Here is a 16,132-nt window from a genome sequence, read left to right as displayed (position 1 = left end):
ACAACTATCGTTGCAAATTTTTGTTTTGAAAATTAGCTACTAATTAATTTTAAAAAAGGAATTTGGAATTTTGATGAATTTGGCAACCCTGAGATGACAAGCACGTAAAAATATATTTTGCTCCGGAGAAATTTGTTTAAAATTTAATTAAAATTAAACCGAGTAGTAAATTGTAGTAAAAATTTAATAACTTCGTCTAAAATTGGATTTGGATTGTATTTTGGTGGATTTCCGAGTTATTGCCTGTGCTGATTGAATTGTATCCTGCTGATCGTTTGCCTGTTGTTTATTTGCATTCTATTTGTTGTTGCTGTTTAACTGTTGTGTGGTAAAAAGTTGGAATCGTCGGTTTATGTAACAGCAGTGCATTATTGACTGACTGGGTTTGAGTGAGTTGAACTCGTTATATAATAATATGGTGTCTTATTTGTACAGAGCTGGGAGTTTTGTATTGCTGTTAATATGGCGCCTAAGAGAAGAACATATAAATGCCCTAAATGCACCATGAATGTTACTGGAAATAGTATTGGGTGCAGTGTTTGTAAGGATTTTTTCCACATAGCATGTCTTAAGGTGACAAGAGAACAGCACTCCTTCCTATTCAAGAACAAAAACTTCTCATTTAAGTGCACCAACTGCCTTAAATTGTTGGATGTTGATGTTGTTGCCAATGATCTTAGCAGTACGACAACTGCTGGAGTGACTGATAAACACAACGTAGGTAATAATGATTTGCGTAGTGAGCTGGAAACCTGCTGCTCTGAATTGAGAAATTCTTTAGATGCAAACCAGCAAAAGTTTCGCGTTGAATTGCAGGAGCAAGTTTGCATAAATGCTTTTCAAGCTAAAATATGCGGAGTTATTGAGGCGGTTCGTGATGAGTTTATTAAGAAACTTAGTAAATTAGAGGATGAGCTCAAGAATAATTATGATATAATCAAACATCTTGAGACTAATCGTAATAATGAGACCCGTGATTTACAAATTAAATTTGATATAATGCAGAGAAGGTTAAATACATAGATCTAATATAGTAATTAATGGTTTGCCTGATCGAATTAAAGACTTGGGGCAACCTGTATTGAAAATTGCAGCATTGTGTGGAGTTCAGCTGTGTCCTTTAGATATACAGCATTGCTGCTACATCCTTAAGGGAAAGTCTGTACTTGTGAAATTTAACTCAATTTATATTCGCGATTTACTCATGGCAAACTATCACAAAGGTAATTCAATTTTGCTTCCTGATGTTACTGGGGACGATACTAACAGTCGGGTCTTTCTCAATGATCATTTGAATGCTGCGGCCTCGAAGCTTGTATTTTTATGTAAAAAGCTTCGAGTGGAAGGAAGGAAAGATTAAGATGTTTAAGCTTATCAATGCAGATAATCCAAAAGCAGAAATGATTTTGCTAGATGGATCATATAAACTAATGGACATGGAGGAATGCGGAAAATTGCTAGATGGAGGTCAAAATGGAGTAGTTTAAAAATTTTAGTTATTTATATATATTTTTTTAGATATTCAATTTTCTCTGGTACCTATATATCTATGTAATGAACTACTTTTCAGGTGATATAGTTAGTGATAATAGTTTTTTGTCATCACAGTTGAGCGATTTTGGTAGGAATCTTAATATTGGCCATTTCAATTGTCAGATTTTTAAAGTTGATCGAAGTTCTGCTAAAATTAATTAAATACGAAATGTTTTGGAGGGCAATTATTTGATTGTCGTTGGTGTCAGTGAGACTTGGCTTAAACCTTATATGTCATGTAATGTTGCCGACATGCCTGGTTATGAATGTCATAGAAGTGATCGTCCTGATGGAAGAGGGGGTGGTGTCGCTGTTTATGTATGTAAGAGCATTTGTCATAAAGTGATTTTTACAGGGACCTTATATGGTACTGTTGAATGTATTTTTATTGAATTGACATTGAGTGTGTGAGATATGAAAATGTAGTTATAATGGGGGATTTTAACAATAATTTGTACGACATAAGAAAATCTGCGCTATTAAGAAATGTTTGCGCCAATCTGAATCTTTCTATTGTGCATAATTCAATTCCAACTCATTTTGATGTTTTCCATAATTCAACTTCTCTTATTGATTATTTTTTATTGTCTTCTCCTGAAAGTCTTCGATTTTCTCGTCAGTTTCAATGTCCCGCAATTTCTCACCACTCTTTTATTTTTATTTCGTTAAATGTTGATTGTGTGAACGTAGCTCAAATATATGAATACACTGATTTTTGTGCTTTAAGTGCTGCTGTTGTCGAAGAATATGTGTCTTCATGTGATTTTTCCGACCTATTCAGGACTTCTGATGTTGATGAACAACTTTATGATAAATTGGCTGAAATTCGTTCGATCTTTCCTGTTCGCAGAAAGAGGTGTTCCTATACTAGAAAAGATGCTTGGTTTGAAGGGCATGAAATCCGATATAATATTTCTCTAAGGGATATAGCTTGGCGGACTTATCAACTACTGTGAACTGGAAAGTTTATTGCAGATGCCGCAATAAAGCAAAGCGTATTATTAGGAAGGCTAAGTCAAAAGCGCATTCAAAACTATTTGATGGCAAGACTCCTAAGGAAATGTGGCAGATTCTGGATAAGTATGGGATTGGGAAAAACAAAGACGTTGTTGATGCGAGCGTGGATGATTTGAACAGGACATTTTTGTCATGTCTGTTATCGGGAAGCCAGACTTTTCCTACCCTTCCTAATACTGATGAGCGTTTTTCATTTCGCGCGGTATCAAGAATTGAATTAATTGATGCGTTTTCGTTAATTAAATCGCAAGCTGTTGGATCTGATGGATTACAGTTAAATTTCTTGAAGATTGTTTTTCCTTTTATAAATGATTTTGTCTTGCACATTGTTAACAACATACTCACAACATCAATATTTCCAGCTGCGTGAAAGCGTGCGAAAGTTATACCCATAAGGAAGAATGGTGCGACTGACAGTTACAGGCCCATTTCTATAATGCCCATATTATCGAAAATGATGGAACATATTATGAAGACTCAAATAAATGAGCATATTTTGAAAGGGATCATTATTACATGACTGCCAGTCAGGGTTTAGAAGTGGTCGCTCCACGACGTCTGCCCTTATAGGTTTAACTGATAATATTAAAAGGACTATCAGTAGTCATGACAACTGTGTTGTGCTGTCCCTTGATATAGAAAAGGCCTTTGACAGACTTGACCATGGAATATTAGTAAGCAAATTGCACTCTTGCTTTGGTTTTCTAAGTCTGCGTGTTTTTTGTTGAAATCTTATCTGTCCGATAGGTTTCAATATGTGAGTTCCAATAATAGATTTTCGAATTTGTTGGCGGTAAAAAGTGGGGTACCGCAGGGTTCAGTCCTTGGTCCGTTACTATTTATAATGCATATGAATGATTTGTTTGTTGCTATTGAAAGTTCTAACTGTTTACCATTTGCTTATGCTGATGACGTCCAAATTTTATTGAAAAGTTCTTCTGAATTTCCAGAAGTTTTGCAAGGAGTTATTGACTCCAGTATCTCTATATTAATGGAGTGGTTGCGGGTTAACAATCTATCTGTAAATACCAGAAAGACAAAAGCAATGTGCTATGGAATAAGAAATAGTTCGCCTGTAGTTGGTTGCATAAATAATATTGTTTTTGAGTACGTGGACAGTCTCAATTGTCTGGGAATGATCTCAGATCATGACCTGCGGTATGACGTACATATCAATTGTGTTATTTCTAAAGTTAATTACACTTTGCGTAAGCTTTATAATATGGAGCATAGCCTTTCATTGCCAATTTGGAAGGCATTAGTAAATGCCCTCAATTTTATATTGTGCTGAGATTTATTGTGGTACTGTCGGGTCAGTTATAAGGAAGCTGCGTCTCGTGTTTAACAGAGCAGTAAGATTTGTGTTTCATGTAGGTGTTCGCCAACATATTACCCCGTTTGTTCTAGATTTTTTGGGTTGCTCCTTTAATGATTTTCTAAGTATTCGTGCTTTGCTATTTTTTTTACAAAACATACAAAAATCAGCACCCTGAATTTTTAGATGAGCTGTTCACTTTTTGCAGATCTGTGAGAAACCCGCAGCTTAGAATACCTACATTTACCCCTTCATTAGAACGATCTTTTGACGTCAGAGTGGTTCGGCTTTTTAATTCTTTGCCTCTGAACCTAAGACATTTCAACTTTCCCGTATATACATTTCGTACTGAGCTATACAGCTTCTTTAGTCCGGCGAAGTAATTTGATGGATCTTATAATCTTTTTTATTACATTTATAAATATATGAAAAGACTTCCATACAATTCTTTTCATCTCTTAAACAAGTTTTTGTTAAGCGAGTTAAACTGATAAATTATTATTGTAAAATTTTTGTAAATTCAAGTTTATTTTTAAAAATTTTTTTATATAAATTTTAAATGTTGAAGTAATGTTAACTTCTTATTATTTTTATTATTATTAATTATTATTGATAATGTTTTTTAATATTGAAGATTAACTGCTTTTGAGTAGTATTTAATTCCTTATTTATTTTTTAAGAGAAATTTTAATGGTAACTTTTATTATATGTACTATAAATTATTTTTGGTAATATTATTGGGTTCCCCAAAAAGTAATTGTGGATTTTTCATATAGTCGGCGTTGACAAATTTTTTCACAGCTTGTGACTCTGTAATTGCATTCTTTTTTCTGTCAGTTATCAGCTGTTACTTTTAGCTTGCTTACGAAAGAAAGTGAAAAGTGTAAAAAAAAGTATATTTGAATAAAGTTCATTCTAAGTTTTATTAAAAATGCATTTACTTCCTTTTAAAAAATCCGCAATTACTTTTTGGGCAACCCAATAGTTAAATTTATGTGATTAACTATTTTTGAGTAGTATTTAATTCCTGATTTATTTTTAAGAAAACTTTAATGAATTGTTAATTTTGTAGTGTTTTAGTCATATATGGTCTAACGACTTGACTAATAAGTGAGTAAATTAAATTAAAAACAAAATTAAAAAAAGCGTGCAATTCTGAACAGAAATGAAATTTCTTTAATAAATTTTATTTACATTTTTTTCCATTTCTATACCACTTAAGCGGACTGCTCAAAAACAAACAGAATGCGTACGTCAATGGATCGTTGATTTTAAGATAGAAAAATACTTTGACGTCAAATTGTACACGCTGTTGGTATGTATTGTTTGTTGTACACTGAGGCGGCAGCCCTTGCTGATGAAGGACTCCATCGGATTGATCTGGTACGTACAACCGGCTGTCATGGGATTGATATGGGATCGATACCACATACCTGAGACGAGTGCGATGCAATGATTTCATCGGCACAGTCTTGGTTTAACGGAACTGTATTGTCATCTGGTAGTTCAGGACCCAGGCAACGAGTTCTAATCCGGCTGTTTGACCATTGAAAAGTCCAGTAGAACCCTTTTTTCCAATTGCCAGCGAAAAAACAGTTTTTTTGAGCTCAGAAATTTCAATCCGTTAGTCGTTCGATATGGCGGCTAAAGCCAAATTTTGTTTCATTCGGACCATAAGTAATCGAGGTGCTCATACAACGGCACCTTCAATATCCGGTTTGAATCATATGATATATATATATATATCTGGAAAGTCTTATACGGCTTACTGATCAACATTTCAATGACATCGCATAATAAAATTCATCTTTTACGAACTTAAGAAGTTAAATCAATATATAAGGGTGCATGACAGCTATGTCCAAATTTGATCTGCTTTGGACCATATTATACCGATATTACTACCCATTGGCCAAGAGGATGGTTACAAGTTTTTCTTTCATTTTGGTACCTATATAAATTAAATAAAGAGATTGGTCATCATGATAGTCTATCCTAATAGTGCCCATCATTATAATATTCGGCACGTTGAGGGCATTTTAATACAACTCATTGTTTCAAATTGGTTAAACAATACTCATTTTTTTGACTTTAGGCACGAGAAGAATGACATAGAATATGGTTATGGACAAAAGACGGAGTTGTACCAAATTTTATCTCAATGCCTTAGTTTTCAAAGGTTTTTACAACTAAAGAAATAGGTATGCAAGTACGATTTTAATTTATGGACATTTATATAACCACTTATTGCTAACTTTTTAGAAAAACTTTAGAATTTTTTGAGATATAAAACAAGTAAAACGGCATTAAGTTCGGCCGGGCTAAACTTTGGATACCCACCACCTCGGGTATATATTGGGTTGCCCAAAAAGTAATTGCGGAATTTTCATATAGTCGGCGTTGACAAATTTTTTCACAGCTTGTGACTCTGTAATTGCATTCTTTCTTCTGTCAGTTATCAGCTGTTACTTTTAGCTTGCTTTAGAAAAAAAGTGTAAAAAAAGTATATTTGATTAAAGTGCATTCTAAGTTTTATTAAAAATGCATTTACTTTCTTTTAAAAAATCCGCAATTACTTTTTGGGCAACCCAATATGAAAACCCTCTTTCGTCACAATCCGGTGAAAATTGGATAACTTATGCAAGGCATTGAGAGGTCTAACAAATGTAAGTCACTGTTGAATTTTGTCTTTCAAATTTCAACAAAATCGGTAAAGCTTTTATGAGCTCCAGACCCTTAATCGGCATATCGGTCTATATGACAGCTATATATAAAAGCAGTCCGATCTTTACCATATTTGAGTCAGATGGCGGGTGGCCTAAAACTACTTACTGTTTCAAATTTCAGCGAAATCGGTACAAAAATTAAGCTTTTATGGGCTTCAGACCCTTTATCGGGAGATCGGTTCATATGGCATCTAAATATAGTCCGATCTGAACCATATTAAGGTCAGATTTCGGGAGGCTTAAACTAACCCACTGTTTCAAATTTCAACGAAATCGGGTAATAAATAAAGCTTTTGTGGGCTTCAGACCCCTTATTGGCAGATCGGTATATATGGCAGCTATATTTAAATATAGTCCTATCTGAACGATATTTGGGTCAGATGTCGGGAAGCCTTAAGTTACTCACTGTTTCAAATTTCAGCGAAATCGGAGAAAAAAATAAGCATTTATGGGCATTAGACCCTTCAAGGGTCTCATTCAAGAACTTAAGCAGCGTGCATCAAAACGTATCTGTGCCAAATTTCAGTTCAATATCCCAATTTTTGAAGGCTGTAGAGTGATTACAACAGACGGACGGACAGACACACGAACATCATTAGATCGTATTAGAATTTTACGACGATCCGAAATATATGTATACTTTGTAGGGTCGGAAATTGACATTGCGATGTGTTGCAAACGGAATGACTAAATGAATATACCCCTTATCCTACGGTGGTGGGTATAAAAATTACAACTTACCACGTTTCCGTTAAAGATTGAATCGTACCTACAAGGAAATCATGTGATAGGGGTTAATAGGTTTTTGTAACAACATATTTCATTTTTTTTATTTTTCTTGTTCATAATTAGCAACACTTTCATGTGAATTAAGAGAATTCTGACTTGATAGATTACAATGAGAGTTTGGTTGTGTATTTTTCAAAGAGTTCAATATTAAAAATGCTCTCTCTTGCTCTCTTCTCTTTTGGATGCCAGATAAGGCAGTATACTGCGTGGTTCATGAATTGGGTGGTTGAATTTGTTGTAATGTACCCCCTCCCTTTTACGAAACATATACAGGAATTTTTCCTGTTCTCATTCCCTGTTTCGTCTTTGCAGCGTGCGGTTGGTTGTTATTGTTGTGGTCGATCGTTCTTCTTCTTTTATACGTGTAGTTGTTCTTGTTGCCGATATTTTAATATATTTATTGAATAAAAAAACCAAAGTTGATAATTAACAAAAGCGTTAAAACGCCTACAAAAAGAAAATACAAATCAAATGAATAAAAGTGTATTACATTAATGAAATAAAAGCAACACCAGTCAACAGTGTTGTCGTGTTATACCATTGTCAAAGGTTTTTTGTTTTATGTACCTATGTACATGCCATACCATATTTTTTTTTTAAGTTTAACTTATTTACTGTATACAATAAGACAACAAGTGTTTGTTAATAACCGAATGAAAAGGTAAGTACGTAATGAAAATATTCATTATATACCTAGGTACCAAGGCATTTTTTGTTTTATAAGTGAGGCTTGTTTCCGTTTTTCTTTTTTATTTAAATTGTCATGTCATATACAATACATAGCCATCAAGACGAAACAACATGCAATGCGCCTGACTGTTTGGGGCATGCGGCACATTTATGTCTGTACATAGGTATGTAGTGTCGGTGGGATTATTATACATACGCACACTCACTACATTGCAAGGGCATTTTGTTTTTGTTTCATCCCTTTTCGTGGTGTTCTTTTATTGAGGTTCCGTCTCGTGTAATCTCTATATTATTCCACATTTGTTGGGGATTACCTTTCTTCGTTCGATGACACCAAATCAATGTAGGTAGTACATGGCACAAACTTCTTTCGTTAATTCATTAATGGGCTCGGTTTAGGGCCAAGTGGAAGCTTAAAGTTATCGAGTGCAGGTCGGATTATTTGTTTGACTGCAAAAAAGGCGGGAATATTTTGAAACTATGTAAAGAGTGGGGTATTTGTAATTAATCGCAATAATAATAACTTTAACCTTTACTTACTGCTTTTCGCAACAAGTGTATATACAAGTGTATTTTGTATAAGCCTGTCAACACGGAGTTGTACTTTGTAATACAAAATTTCAAATGCAAATTTTCCCACAGACATTGCATTAAGGAACAGTTGACAAACTTCCCACGTATCAATGAGTACTGTCTGATTCAAGTTTAAGCGGGGCTGCGGAGTTGAGCAATTTTTCCTCGGCTCTGACTACAAAGGCAATTCTTTTCCGAAAAGTACATTTATTGAATTAAAACCCTTGATAGATGTTTTTATATCCACCACCTTCCGTTTGCAACACATCGGAAGGTTAGGTTAGGTTTAAGTGTCAGTCTGCCATCAGACTCACTTAGAGGTTTTCGTCCTTTGTGATACCACAGGAACAGAAGGAAGATGCCTTCTAGTTCCCACCGTTGAACCATCCAGGTCACTTTAAAAAGCCTAGTAACATCCGCTAAATCAGACAGGTTCTCAAAAAAAAAAGGAGAACCTAAAGTGGAACTCCTTCTAACTGCTAGTGCGGAAAACACACACAGAAGGTGTTCTATAGTCTATTCTTCCTCGATGTCCCCACAGCTTCTGTAAGTCGTGTCTGGCAACCTTCAGTCTGTCAGCATGTTTTCCGATTAGACATCGACCTGTCATGACAGACACAATGAATGAGACGTCTGTTCTAGCCAATTACAGCAAAGCAGTAGACCTCTTCAAGTCTAGATGAGGCCACATAGTTTTGGAATGCTCACGGCCCCTTCTTTGTGACCATCTATCATTTTGATCCTGAAAACTTAGCTTACATGTCACTAGAGGCATAGCCACAGATTCCAATATCTCTGGAATGTGTAGGGTAGATCCTAGTCCGCTTTACAATTCCCTAGGATATCTTAAGATCCACAGATCCCAAGCCTGCCGTAATGCATCTTTTAGTAAGTAAGTTATTAATAAACTTTCTTATGGTAGAGTTGATGCCAAGAAACTCCAACTCCTTCATGATTGACGTTGGTTTTACATTATTGAAAGCACCTTCAATGTCAAGAAATGCTACCATTGTATATTTCTTGACAGCGAGAGAACCCTCTATGTAGCCGACTAGGTCGTGAAGGGCTGTTTCAGTGGATTTGCTATATTTTACTATATTTTACTATATGCATGCTGCTATCGTCCTTTTCTACTCAATCCATTAACATAAAATTTTATTCTAGACTCCCTTGTTTATCAGTGTATATGGAACATGTATAAAAGAATGACTAAAAAAAAAATATAAAAAAATTAAGACCCCATAGTAGCCATTTAACGGAGAAATCTTCAATTCTTTAATCTCAAGATGGTCTGAGATATGAGCGCATTCTATACCCTTCCCTACCTATGTATATCCTGTTGCGCGATATATTTACCAGGATCCCTTAAAGGCCCCATCCTAATGAAACATTACCCCATTATGGTATGTAGACACTTAAATTTCGAATAAGCAATTCATAATGAACTAATTTTATTCAAGACATATCGAAAATATACTTGAGGAGTAATAATTGGATTGATAATAAAAGCTCATAGAACTACTAAGAAATTAATAGGGACATTTAAAAAAATGTGGAATTGACTTAGAGAAATAAATGTTAAATATAGAAACGAGATGTAGAACTTTAATCTTAAGTATAGAATTAAACGGGGTAAAATATAGTCGTAAGAAAAGATGTGTATAAATATTTTTCTTAAATTATTTTAAAAAAATTGTAATTCTTATGTTGGGATCCATTCCCGTTTATCACTATTTTATATCGATTAGCTCAAGTCTTGGATATGAAGAGAAAAAAAAAACAACAACTACAAGACTTTAAACAACACATCTTTTTGCCTACTACGTTTTACGCGACAATTCATAATGTTCATTTAATTCCGGGTTTGTTCTTATTACTCTACCATTCATAAAATTTGTTTTTGTAATTTTGTATATTAGTTGCCATTCATTGATTACTTTTTACTCACCCGCACCGTTGAAGATAATTGAAGGCCTTCAGCAGAAATGATGATAATTATGAAATTTTATGGAATGGTATTGATTGCGTTCTTCAATGATCATTAGCCCTACCATAAGATCAATCGTAAGTACATTAGGGCGCAAAATTATAGGCTAATGATCAGTGAAGTTACTTACATGCTAATTATATGGTTAAATACTTAATATAATTTGATTTTTTTCCTCGGGGATAATTAATGAACCATCTTCTGCAAATTGGGGCACCTGCTGGGTAAAAATTTCGCAAATTTGTAGTCGTCTTCAATGGTAATTCTTGCTGAATAAAAATTTCTCCTTGTTTTATCAGGTCTTGATCTGAATTTATAGAAGCCGACACCAAAATATAGTCGACTATAAAAATCGGGGAGAAATGAAAATTCCTGATGATAGTCGTTGACTATTGTAGCCTGTGTTTTATGAAGCACTCTTAATCTTTTGTCCTGCAGTTGGCCAGTTGGCTGTATATAAGGGCTCGTTTGGGTGCAAATATAACCTTAAATCCGAAGGTGGGTACATTCATGTGATAGCGTTTAACTTTATATTCAGGGGTCACCCCACGTGTGTGAAGTAAAGTAAAGGTTATGTCTACCTATGCAATAAAATAGAAATCACTTCAATTTCCCACTATTAAGAGTCATAATTATTTATTTTACCTTTATTTCAAGGCACGTGGGCTTGAACTTGGTGAACGCCTTGCGTTCACTTACAATAATTATTTCGACTCGCCTTCGGTTTGGATATTTTCTTCTCTCGAAAGTCACTTCTCAATATTTCTCAATGTACTTAAAAACTTTGGAAATTCTTTCAAAACTTAGCACAAGAATACTGATCCAAATCTTTAAATTATTTTTAGCACCTTTTCCTCTTCTCACGAATGTCTTATTTGTTCCGTTGACTGATGGAAAAGGAAATTACTTGGAATATAAAAGTCACTCGTAAGCTGTGGCAAAGGTTAAAACTTGGTCTTATATTTCGTGTACCAGATCGTGAAATACGCATATGTCACTGTGTTGATTAGTCAGTTGAGTCGGTTAGTCAATCTAGCCGATTAGTCAATTGATGGTACTCATCATTCATGCCTTAGATAGCCGTTGAGTTTCAATTTAGAATAAAATCAACCTACTGTAAATGTCGTATGTTACACCATCCCGCAGGTATATATGACATTCTGATACAAGCAAAGTATATCTCCCTAAGTCTATCAGACACAGCTTGTAATTCAACCGGTGATACATCAGCAGGGCCTGGCGTTTTAAAGGAGACGAAACTTCTTACCGCATCCAGGGGCAGGTGAGAAAGCTGTGGAACCACTCTTCCTCAGGACACTGGGCACTTGCGGTGTGGACGATTTCTCCTTAGATTCTTCACTAACTGCTGCTGTCGAAGTACTTTTTGAGTTCCGTGCTAACCCTTTGGCGCGCACTTTGAGCCCAGTCCAACTTTGTGACCCACCCACACAGGGCTTGTCGAGTGCCGTTTCAATGCCATCCTCTCCTGTCCCGATTGTGGCAGGGGGATTTTCAGTCTCCTGCAATCCGCCAGACTTTAGCGATGTAGTCGATAGTTTCTCAGGCAAGAGTTCAGCAACAACTGTTGAGTCGGCTCCTGATTCCCCAACCCCACCGCTTCTATAGACCTTTAGTTTCAACTTGTTGAATCAGTAGGATACAACCCCTTCAGAGTTGTTGAGGTCTGCGAGACAGCCGGAGTTTAGTACGAATACTGCATGTCTCCGGTCACCATCAGCCTCATCCAATCTAGCAATCTTCCGGTCGTTCGGTGGTTGAAAGATTGGGATTACATTCTTTTAATCTTCCAAGTATTGCTTCTGGATCTGAGGGAATCCTTGGCATCCAAGCGTGTGTGACTAAATCTAGTGCTGCACCTGTCCAGATCTCACCAATCTTTTTTAGCGCACAACGATACATTTCAATTGAGCGTTAATAGTCACAAACTGGATGGAGACCCAGGAAATTCCGCAAGGGCATCAGAGTATATTGATGACAGTCTATTGACTATCCCACTCCAATTATTCCTAGGTATGCAGCCCTGTTCTTCTCCCTTGTCGACAACTGCCATCACCAAACTGTCCTTAGCGACATTAGCAAAGGTTCTTGAACCCATCTCACTGTCGTTCGCCCTAGTTCTTTTAGGCATGGGATGCCCTCCAGATGACCGCAGCCTTGTGGCTGACTGCGGTGCAGTTTCCGAATCTAGACGTGTAGTCTTTGGGGTAGCATGTGCAGCGAATTCCCGAGCCCAATTTAGGGAATCTCTCTTCCTATCAGCGAGAGTCTTCGGATCATTCACACCAAGCCTCTCAAAAAACCTGAGGGCGATGTGTCTTCTATAATTCCAACCTCTTAAAGAGCGTGTTGGTTTGCCGGGAAAGGCCGATGGCCTAGGCAAATTATAGGCAAGCTAAGAAGGAATAGATTCGGCCTTGTCCTTTAGACTCGTACCAGGTGTCTACGTCAAAAGCCCCTGCTGACCAGTCGTCTGTCGGCTAGTGGAGCCTGGAGCAACCGCTCCACCAGGCACCTACTCCCGGGCACTAGATCTGCCGTTCCACTGGAAACAGACGCAGATCATCAACAGCCTAATGGAAACCTCTATCGCAGCTATCCTTGAGTGACTTACATTTTTCTTCCAAAAATAATGACCTATTACGAGTAAAAGGAAAATTCTTGTGGAGTGAAATAACAATACGTCCGATACGTATCTATTTTTGACCCTATAAAGTATAGGTATATGTATATTTTTTACCATCCTAAAAAATTCTAAGACGATTTTACGACGCCCGTGCGTCTGTCCATCCGTCCGTGTGTGAACATTTGCAATCACTTTTTTAAAAATTGTGATATTGAGCAGACATTTGTCACAGATCCGTATTTACACCTACACCACTCCGCTTGTTTGAACCGTTGAGTGGGGCGGACGTATTGTTATTTGCTCCCCAAGAATATTCTGTTGATACTATATTGGGATCTCGCGGTGAAACTCCATATAAAAAAATAAGGGGAAAATATTGATGAAAATTTTTCGTTTTGCTATAACTTGTTTTTTAATCTAGGGAAAATTTACATGTCACGACGCACAAAAAGAGCACAAACACAGTCGCTGCGCAAAAAGTCCTTTTCTTACGGAAAATAAACGCGATCGCAAAAACTTCTAATTGTTGCTAAGTGTTAGTGAACTTGCTCACATGTACTTAGACGGGCTGGAAAAATTTAGGTATTTTTGAATGCGTTAATGAAAAAGAATTTGTATGCCTGTATGTTCCTTGTCGTCAGTATATCCTTAACATCTTGCGGGTATATGCCAAGCTTACATAGGTTTGTGAAAAGTTCAGATCGGTGTTTTGGTATTTACTAGACTGCAATCGAAAACTATGTGGTCCATGTTTTGAATCGCTCCACATCCCCATAGTTCAGTGACAGATAAATTTATTCTATGCAAATGTAACTTTAGCTGATTTTGTCCAAACCCTAGTCTGTTGATAGTGGTATGGTGTTCCTTGGCAGGGATGTGTCCTTAAACCATGCTGAAATGTTGACTTTCGGTTCCATTTGGTAGGGCGATCTTCCGTACATACTGGAATCCCACTTTAGTTGCCATGCCTCTATTGCTTGTTTTTTATGGTTCTGGTTCATATCTCTATGGAATGGTTGGGTGGAGTATGCGGTTGTTGTGTGCTCGTTAGCAATACGATTTGCTCTCTCGTTTCCTTCTATACCACCATGGCTAGGGATCCATAAAAAATTAACTATTTTGCCATCTGTGTGTAGCTCAAATAATGCCTGTCTTATCTTAAAGATGAATGGGAGGTGTTTGTTTTGCGAACTTGAGTGTACTGCCTCTAAAGATGATCTGAAATTACCAAGAATTTTAGTTTTGATGAATTCTTAGTAAAGTTTAGTGCTCGGAGAATCGTATACGCCTCTGCTGTAAAAACCGTAGAAATGGTTGGGTTGAACGACTTTTCCGCGTCACGAGTTGATATGTCTTGGACCCATTTCTGTATACATATGTTGAAAGTCTTTTCATCTTCCATAAGCGCTGTTATGGAATTTGAGTTGTATTTCCTGGATTGGTGGTGGTGTTTTTCTTAATTTTGAGAAACTCTACAACAGCTCTAAGTCAGTCTAGAACTTTGGATGTGGATCATATTGGATGAAGTTGTTATTCTTAAGTTTTTGTTGCATTTTTCTAATCGATATCGGGGTATTTCTATATCCGTGGTTTAAGAATGATTTCACATACTTTAAAGCTACATGATTTGGTTGGGAACGTATTGGGTTGCCCAAAAAGTAATTGCGGATTTTTCATATAGTCGGCGTTGACAAATTTTTTCACAGCTTGTCACTCTGTAATTGCATTCTTTCTTCTGTCAGTTATCAGCTGTTACTTTTAGCTTGCTTTAGAAAAAAGTATAAAAAAGTATATTTGATTAAAGTTCATTCTAAGTTTTATTAAAAATGCATTTACTTTCTTTTAAAAAATCCGCAATTACTTTTTGGGCAACCCAATATTTTGTTAGCAAAACGATTTCCTAGGTATGAGAATCTATCCGGATAATATTGGTCGTGTGTTCCAAGCTTAGAACTTATCTCCAAGGCAAATCCTGATGCATTTGTATTGAATTCTTTAAAGTATGAGAAGGACGTGTTTTGGGCAGTCCCGAAGAATGAAAGACATGTACTCAATCTTGGGCCGAACAACGGCCAAGTAGATCTGGGGGGTCAGAACCCCACGAGACACCACATAGGGACCTGGGGATAATTGTAAATTAGTCGCAGCTGTCTCACATGTTGTATGTAATTAAGGTTCCCATGCTGAGTAAATCCCTGAAAGTTGTATGTTGAAACATTTTCTATAGGAGCTCCCAGCACATGTTGGTTGTGTGGTGGAGGCAAACTCTTTTTTTTTCTTAGCAAAAACTACGCCTTTTGATTTCGACGGCGCCAGAGTCAAGACGATCGAATTTAGGTTCAATGTGAGTATGTCCAAATTCTTCTGTATTTTTCCTAAAGCGATATTCAGATCATAGTGCGAACTTATCGTTATAGATGGGTTCTCTTCCAATGAGTACAAATTGACCGCAGGTGTACTCCAGGGCTCTGTTCTTTCTCCTTCTCTTTTTCTAATTTTCATCAACGATCTGTTGGGTCAGACATCGAATCCGATCTACTCATTTGCGTATGACAGTAATCTCTGTCATTCGTACTCATTCGTCCATAGGCCAAGTCTTCGAGAGATTGGGGACAAGAGGCGGGTTATGGGCGATACACTCTGCTAGGACTCGCTGGCCATTTCTGAGTGGGGTCGAATGAATCGAGTAGATTTTAATGCCCGGAAGACTCAGTGCTGCTTGTTGTCACACAAACGATTCACTACCCATTACGATCATCGTTGTCTATCAACGGTGTAGATGTTGAGCAATCAGAAGCTCTTGATGTTCTGGGTATGAAAATACAAAGTGATGTCCGTTGGGCTAAACATGTATTCGA

General features: G+C 36.6%; 1 protein-coding gene across 1 annotated transcript in view; it reads left to right on the top strand.

The window, feature by feature from the left end:
* Nucleotides 1–7,852: 7,852 nt before the first annotated feature.
* The window catches only part of LOC106096031 (carnitine O-palmitoyltransferase 1, liver isoform), a 75,004-nt gene continuing 66,724 nt past the window's right edge, over nucleotides 7,853–16,132 (top strand). Inside the window, exon 1 of the mRNA XM_013263547.2 lies at nucleotides 7,853–8,041. The gene's annotated coding sequence lies outside the window, so the exon portion shown is untranslated. The remainder of the gene's footprint in view (nucleotides 8,042–16,132) is intronic.

This window comes from Stomoxys calcitrans, chromosome 5 (genome assembly GCF_963082655.1).
Source record: "Stomoxys calcitrans chromosome 5, idStoCalc2.1, whole genome shotgun sequence".
Classification (NCBI taxonomy): Eukaryota; Metazoa; Arthropoda; class Insecta; order Diptera; family Muscidae; genus Stomoxys; species Stomoxys calcitrans.
The sequence above is the reverse complement of the archived record's forward strand: the minus strand, read 5'-3'. Positions and strand labels throughout refer to the sequence as shown.